Below are 9,158 nucleotides of genomic sequence, written 5' to 3' on the forward strand. Positions count from 1 at the left end.
CATCCCGTTACTGTGCCTTTCAGGGGTGGCCAAGGTTGCTTTGTCTGGTGCGGACTTTATGCGGATTTTAAAACATTCCATTTCAAGTATTTAAAAAGAAATGTGCGGACATTATGCGATGGCGGACATTATGCGATTAAATATGGTATGTTGCTACAACTTATTACATATCTGATATATTTCTCAGAATGTTTTGCAAAAGTTTTTTTTTTTTTTTTTAATTTTTAATTTTTTTAAACACTCATATATTATCTCATACCCAAACACCTAATTTCCTGTACATAGGCTTTCTACTACATATACTTTCACTTTACATAAATTTTCAAGACTTGTCCAAAACCATGACATAAAATACCACAACTTGTTAAAAAAAATTTTTATTAAATTAATTTATTTTATTTGTTATGCAGTAGTCTCGCTAATCATGACCCCACTAGTCCGGACATCCGGTTAATCTGGACAGATCTAGAAATAAAAAATAAAATATGAAAAATGTTGGGACACTTGCAAAGAAGACAATACAAGATAGATACAAGATAAGTAGAGGCACTGAAAAATAGCGTTTATAATGGCAGTTCGTAGCATTTATATTTTGCCATATAGCATTTATATCGCTTTAATTTTAATAGACTATAAAATTCTTACATGATTCTTCTCCCAGTTTATGCGGATGTTGCAAGCTTTGCACATAAGTATGTTAGAAATGGTGTGACTTGTATTGCTCTGCATGTAAATGCACGGTAACATATTTTGTCCGTCCCATAATGGTAAAAAAAAAATATTTGAAATCTAACTGCATTGCACGCGAACGCGATACAGAAAACCGACTTTAATAACCTTAATTTTTGTGAATAGCAGCGCAATATTTTAGTTTCACAGATTACCGTTTGTTTTTTCAGGTTAGGAAATTAGAAAAACACTAGGTACGTTCAACAAATGAGCAACAAAACATAGAGCTACATTGCTGCCATCTTTGTTTCCCGTTAAAGTGCTAACGAATTTGACTGAAGTAGATTTTCGTAATTTTTTTTGTAGTTGCCAAATATAAGCTGTGTGTGTTGTAAACTTAAATTAATGCATTTTTATATTTTAGTTGTTATTTAACAGTAAATAATTTGATTGCTTGTGTTAATATCACATACGAACGCACACGTTGGCAAACATGGCCGCTTCAATGTTTTCACTTTCTTTCCCGTGAAAATATTCATGCACGTAAATAAACGTCTTTATTTAATCGTTTACATTTGTTTGGGTCGTACGTTACGTTTGCCGTTAACAAAGTTTCCGCGCGAGCCTATGCGTATTTAAATTGTGTTTCGTGTTATTTACAAGATTCATAGATTGTGTTGATTGTTTACATGGCTCGCCATCGTCACCGTTTATTAGGTAATCTTCAAACATGGTAAGAAGATGCGTAAAATAAAGAATGTTCTTTATTGTATGATGTTAGGCCGTTAATAATAAGAAATGGTTTATTTAAAAAATATTAGGTAAACCTAAAATTTACTGGAAATTTAAATATTACTTGAAATTTTAATAATTACTTCTAAAAGCGGGATTGTAGCGTTTATTCGTCGGTAAACCATTTTGTCGCTTTTATTCGCGCCTATATCGTTTTTACGATTTTTAAGTGCCTCTAAAGATAAGGCTTGCCCTCAGTTGCCGGAAGTCTTGCCACCAGTTTTCTGCTCCTCGCTTGTATTCATGGGAGTGACTCACTCTATATCTGCGAGTTTTTTTCTTTTGTTCCCTTCAGTCAATGAATACTCGTGTTCGTGAAAGTGCTTGTGACAGTCATTTTTATTGAGTGGGAGTGTCTTATTGTGTGCACTTATTAAGAGCTACGTAATGCCACTAAACATAAGAAGTGACTGTAACAAAAGAGCAAAAACACCAAGCCTTATTTTGTATTGATGCGGGTGAATCATTAATATTAGAATCGCACAAGATGTAGGACTGGGAAAACAAACTGTTTCTGATATGAAAAATCAGAAGATTTTTGTGCGAAAATGGTGAATAAGGACAGTTTGGGTAAAGGAAGTGCACAAAAAAAAAAAACCTTTAGATGAGGCTTTATACATTTGGTTTTACCAAAGACGTGAACAAGGCGCTCCCCTGTTGGGCGAACATTACAAATACAAACGCTCGCACGCACACTGATGACAGGGTTAAGAACAAGTGTTTTCTATGAAAGTCTTAGAAACACTACAGATAGTGGCAAAATGTTATCTTTTGACTGTCAGAAGAAACCACAATCCTAAAGTTACCAGATCAAAATATCTACTCTTCTCACCAACTTCACCAATATAATATGACTAATGGTGAAAGTAGTTATGGGTCAATTCCTGTTTTTTCCCGGTTCTCGGTTCGGTACCGGTTCTTAAAAATCGGTTCTCGGTTCTGACTTAAACAATAAAATAAATATTATTCACACATTATTTATGAGGTGTTTTAAGTAATAAACTATTTATTCTTTTGGCTACAAAAAAAGCACTGTTTCAAGCTACAGTAAACACACCAACCTATTAAAAATGTAATATGCATTAATAAAAATATAATTTTGAAATAATATAGGTAGAGAAAACTTAATAAAACTAAAATTTACTATATCAATCTAGTAATTACCTCAAATCTACATACACCCTCCTTTAAAACATAGGAATAAAAAGAAAATGTTACAATAATGGAAATAAATACAATGATGTGAACTTTCAAAGAATTAAAATATTAAATTGTCCATCAAACTTATTGCCTACATTGAATTCAGTTTGTTTGCACAGTCAACAGTAAATTACTGCCACACTTCTGATGCCATTTCTTACACAATTTGCTCTATTTGGCCAGAATAATTATACTTTAGAAGTGTCAACAAGTATTTCGTTTGACCAGCCAATAGTAAAATACATCTACACATCCATACACCACTTTACTAAAAAATAAAATTCCCCTTCAAAGCAATCCCGTTTACCTAAAAGAGAGAGTTACTAGCCATTACGCTAGATGGCTGCAGATGCAGTGAACTTACAGTCCAAAGCACTGAACAAAAAGCATAAAATTTTAGAATGCCGAAAATTATTACGGAAAACTTTAAATCAATCATTAATTCTATTAAACAAATATTCTGTGGAATTTTGCGAGAACATTAAATATTTTCACGTGTAATTTATTTTATAGTTGGAGATGAATATTATTCCACAGAAGTCCAAAAAAATAATTCATATGTGAATTGAACGTGAGTTGAGCCATTTCATGCTGCAGTTAAGTTGTTGTGAAGGACTATTTTCGTAAAGGGTTTTGCTATACTGCCGGTACCGGTACCGGCACCCAACCGACATTTTAGCTGCAGTTCTCGGTGCCGGTTAAAATGCTGAGAACCGAGAACCGAGAACCGGTACCGGCACCCAACCGACATTTTAGCTGCAGTTCTCGGTGCCGGTTAAAATGCTGAGAACCGAGAACCGAGAACCGGTACCGACCCATCCCTAGGTGAAAGGTCTTCCAAGAATCCACAAACCAAACAACACATTCATGTGCACGTGGTCCGAATCTGACGATTATAGAGGATCCAATTGTATTGTTTAAGCTTCGAATCACCGTCTATTAAACACGCATTTAGAAGACACTCATGCAATTGAAATTATGCTGACAGTGCTGCAGTACAATCTAAAAATTCCAAATTGATTGGAATGTTGGCCAAGATCCTTCGTAAAGATCTACCACGCAATGTGAAAAATTCATGTATACCTACTTTTCCAGGTATTGGACACTTCTTCCTTCTACCCCATGGACTTTTTGGCTGTTTGGAAAAAAATTTCTGAAAAATGGAAACCATTACAAGTCCTTCGCAGTACATACAAGCTTTTGAAGCAATTGTAACAGTCTTTCAAATAGGAATGAACTTTAAATGCTATGACTGGAAGTCAAACAGTGCAGAAAGTCTTAAACCAAAAAAGTCTTGGCATTTTCCTTTTTAAATGATTAAACTTAAATGTATTGAAATCTCAAGAAGCTAGTACAATAATGCACTCGTATGTGGTGAAATGTTCTACAAAAGTGATCAAGGGTTGCCACTACGTGTTAACAATCCCTGGCTATCTGACTCAGTCCTGCAGCCGACAAAATTACCGCAGGGAATCCCTGTGAACAAACATAAACTAAGTGATATTTGGAAACTGCTGAAGGAACACCATTGTAAAGATTGGGTTGGAAAAGAATTGCAATATTTCAGAAACATTTTACCTAAATGAATGGAAAATTATACTGAATGTGAAGTCAATGATGAACCAATAAAAGATATAAATGTTTGTGTGTGAAGTGAAGCTATTTTATATAGTACTGCATTCCAGTTATTAAAAACTAAAAACATTTTTTCTAGAGACATTTTAGTTTCTTTGTATTACAATATATATAATATTTGTAATAAAATACTTTGAAATGTAACGAACCTCTTTAAATTGATTTGAATATGTGTAAATAATTAAAATGTTTTATTCTTAAACTGTTCGATACCATACTTAGGTTATCTTTTTTTTTTGTATCTATTTTGTGTATTTGTGATACCTATTTCATAAATTTAACTGGTTTTTCTATTGGTTAACAAAAGTGTCTAATTACATTCACACTATCAAAACATGTTAGTGTTGTGTATCTAATTTGTGTATTTGTAATATTTCCTAAATTTAACCTTTTTTTTAATCAGGTTTCAAAAGTGTCTAATTAAATTCACTGTATTAAAACATGTTTGTCATTTCCATAACTAGCCAATTGCTTACAACTGTTACAATCTTGGCTAATTGCAAACTAAAACTGATTTAACTCATTTATGCACTTAGATACTAACAAAAAAAAAAACATCAAAGAGAATTTTTGAAGTTTCTAAATTAGAGGTTTTTCTAATTTTTCTCATAAGTGTATGAAGTACAAGTAGCCCCATTTGGAAATGGACAACATATATATGCTTGCATGCCAACTGTCGGTGCTCCTCTGTGGCACAGGCCGTTATGCCACATCCACACCGGTCTCTTCAGTGTGTGTGCTACAAACGCATCGGTACTGTAAGGGACTGCCACGAAGGGACAGACCCCGAGGTCGATGGGTCGATAGCCGCCTGCACGGCTGAGTGTTGATATGTTCTTCCACCATAGCCATGTGTGTATTCATCCGCCAGATATAGACCCCAAACATTGTTATGTAATTCCTTAATTCTCAATTGTCAATTAAAGTAACATCATCATTAGTCTTTCCTATTTAAAAGAATACTGTTCACCGTGCAAGTACACGACAATTCCCAGCGTGATTCGTTCCTGCAACTCCGCCTACTTTGTGCGGGAAATATGGCCCTCGGTCGCCTGGAGCTAACGATGCTGCATCAGTCACCCTCGCTTGTACAGGGGTCAGATGCCAACAGGGTCTACAACATCTGGCCATCACCATCTGCAACTGCAATAGCATAAGTTTGCTTAATCCTTTTACATCGGCCCCTTGAGGGGCATTGCGGTTTGTAGAAATCCCCTGCATAACTTTGTTTGTTTAGAGTAACTAGTTTTCGAGTCTTACGTTTCATTCCCTTGTAGTTGATGGGCCGCGTGCACGGCTCATTCTCAGGGGAGAGGTATTACAATAGAATTTTCCAACATCACCAATTCTGGGGCCTCTATTTACTAACTGTTTCAACTTTCTAAATTAATTTCTAACTAGTTCATTAACCATGGGAATTTGCAGTAAGTCAGGATCGTCAACATTATAAATGTGCTTGCAAGTGCCCTCCACCCATGCTTAAAGCCAGAGGCTATTTCTCTCTTGAAAACCTCGTCACCATTCCAGTGTGCAACATAACTGAACTGATTTCAGCTTCTTGCGAGACATGTCAAGCTGCCCACATCCACGTCGTGCAGTTCCCACCAAGTAAATATGTCTATAATGACTGTGAGAAAGCACTTCCCCTGGACGTACGCTGGTAAGGGCCCATTATGGTCAGAGCGACGATATGGAAATACTCGAATGGCTGGCAGGGTCGCTGCTTATCCACTCCGTCGGCTTGACACGCCATATTTTGCTGCTACTTTTGGCAGGTTATTACACAATCCCTCACATCGCAGATGATGTCAGACCCTGTGAAACATCTGGCTGAGCTGGGTCTGCTCCTTACACCCTCAGGCATTTGTGTCCACCAGTCCTCTATATACCCTGTGGACTTCGTAGGCAGTACCATCTCAAGACATCACTGGTAGACCAGGAGCTGTTAGCTGCATGTAACTATTCTGTTTTGTGTTGTGGTATTGGTCTGCTGCACCTGGTGTATGACCTTGAGGAGGTCGGCCAGGGTGTTGAGGAGACCTGGGTTTGGTGTTAGAGAGGGCTGGGGGTTGGTCTATAGGATGGCAGGTGCGACTTCCCTCAGCAGGGCTGAAGGGTTCCTCGGTGGTGGCAGCAAGTCCTCCCAGCTACCATCATCCTAGTATACAGAATCGGAGTCGTGGTGATCTGACAACTCATCTGCCGAATTATTTTAGTGTCCCAGAATGTGTACTACATAAAAATTGAAATTCTTATTGGTGATAGCCTGTAACGGTTCGTTACATACAAAAATAAACAGATGTTCAACGCGATTGTAATTTTGTTGTTTTAATTTTTTCATATAGAATGCACAGACAAATTCAAACACTTTCAATACTTTGCTCACTCATTCTAGTCGTACACGCCTGTCGAGAAATGCTCGCAGCTCGCGCGAGGAGAATTAATAATAAAAAATAATAACGTTGATTAAGTTCTTCAGTAAAATCTTACTGTAAGCTGTACGTAACAGAAATCAGTGCGACCTCCAACAGGGCCGCACCCAACGAAAAACCGCGAGCCGCCGAAACGCGGCCTCGCCTAGCAGCGATCGCCCGACGACTACTGAAGTCCTACCACCGTCTCCTCCACGCAGGGAGGAGAAGTCACATGACCTCACCGACCAATCACACGCATGCTTCATTCACACTTACAGATACAAGCCAATAGGAAAACAGAACACACACTGAAAACAGTTTTCTCTCCATAGAACCAGGGACTTTACATTCTCCTTCTCTCTCCCACACCATGAGACAGCAGTTATCACACATTTCCCACGACCAGTGGGGAATCCCAGCTTTTATCTCGGTTAGCGGGGAAGCACTGTTTCTTTCTCACTCACACTTACAAGCCTCTCATGCCTCTCTTTTTAACCATCACACCAGACACAGTCTCGTGTTCTAGAATCATTCAACACGTTAATGAATATTACAAACAGCAATTATAGTACAAATTACTTTACAAAATTAAACTTATTTAGAAAAAAACTGAAAAAGTAGGCCAAAATAGGCAAAAATCTACTACAACGGCTTCTTTGTGAATAATTACATAAAAAATAGTAATGATTAAAAATGTCTAATAAAATAAAAAATACCTTCTTAAACCACATAGCACGTGCAAATAACATATATTAATAGCCATAACATCTGATTATACTGTCTCATAACATATACTCCACTCAAAAAACATTGACTTATTTATATTTACCTATACAAAAAGAAGTTTAAAAGAAAATTATTTATCTTGGAGGGCAGGGTTCTGCAACGCTACAAGCCTTATTATCGATTTTGGACTTGCATCCCTGCATGGAGTCCAGATTTAAAGTACTGATTGTCAGTCCGAAATGTATAAGTCCTGAATTCGATATGTGTACCATCTGTACCATACACACAACGCTAGGCACTCCTGTTCATTTACATGATATCTGTGTTCGGCTGGTCTAAACATAGCACTTGCATATTCAATGAGACACAATTCACCACAGAAACATGCCCATGCCCTCTTGGCTGGCGTCGGTCTGTAGGTAAATGGGGTCCTCGGGTTTGAACCGAGCTAGCATGTGGCATTTCCTGAACAGGCGCTTTACGTCGCTGTGCGCACAATCTTTCTCGCTTGTCCACCTGAACTTGACTTTTGGAGACAGCAGGTCTGCGATCACTGTAATCATACTGGCAAATATAGGGATAAAGTTATGGAATCAGTTCAGTACGCCAGGTAGCTGCTTTCTTTAACAGGGGCAAATGTTTACTCGAATAGATCAAAATTGGCGAGAAGAAATTGACTGCTTTCTATGCTGACTACTTCGCCAAGGAATTCCAATTCCACCGCCCCAATGTCACTTTGTGTTATGTACATATCAGCCCATATCTGGCCAGCCACTCGAGAACCATTGTGAGATGCAGAGCTTGTTTTTTCCCATGTACATGACCAGATGATCACATCCAAATATGTTGTGACGAACAGGCCAACTAACCCATCTAGGATGCGAACCATTATGATCTTGGCAGTCACATGGGCTTCCATCAGCCCGAACAACATGGTGCAGAACTGGAATCTGCGGTCGTTGTGCAAGGTGAAGGCAGTCTTTGGTCAGTCCTCAGGGCAGACAGGCACCTGCCAATATCCCATTTTAGATCCAAGGAGAAAATGTGGTCATCGACTAATCCCGCCAAGGCATCCATGGTGTTGAAGAGTGTGGGGTGCAGGGATGGTGCTTGAGTTGATAGGCATAAAAATCATGCAAAACCTGAGTGACCTAATTTTTTTACTACATGGTGGCCACTCGTCCTTGAATTCTTGATAAGCGGGAATTGCCCTTGATTTGATATGTCTTTAAAAAAAGTGGGAAAAGTGCTTGTCCTTAAATTTTTTGATTTCAATTGACCGTTTCTAGGAAACCGTTCAAAACAGACAACAAACCACTATCAAAGTTTAATGATCGATATATATCGAACGTTACCATTGCAGAGTAGTCGCCGTTACAAAATGGCGTATTTGGTCGACTGACTGAAATACACAAGCCTACGCGTACGTGATATATGCTAGCCTTGTTTCAGTTTAAATTATTACGTTGCGGTTGAAATCGGAAACGAAAAGGTTTCACGTTAAAGTGTTGCGAGTTGGTGATGTGATGTGCGTAGCATTTCATTTGGTGATAGCTTTGGTAAAAAATTTGACTCCACGCACTGAGGATAAGTTAGATTCGAATTTGAAAAATCATCGAATCGTACCATAATTATCGTACAAACCTTAAAAACACAGAAACAACAGCCAAAGTCAATTCCTTAAATTAAAGTGTATAAAATAGAAAAAAAAATTAATTATAT

The sequence above is a fragment of the Bacillus rossius genome, chromosome 18, assembly GCF_032445375.1.
Source record: "Bacillus rossius redtenbacheri isolate Brsri chromosome 18, Brsri_v3, whole genome shotgun sequence".
In the NCBI taxonomy this organism is placed as follows: domain Eukaryota; kingdom Metazoa; phylum Arthropoda; class Insecta; order Phasmatodea; family Bacillidae; genus Bacillus; species Bacillus rossius.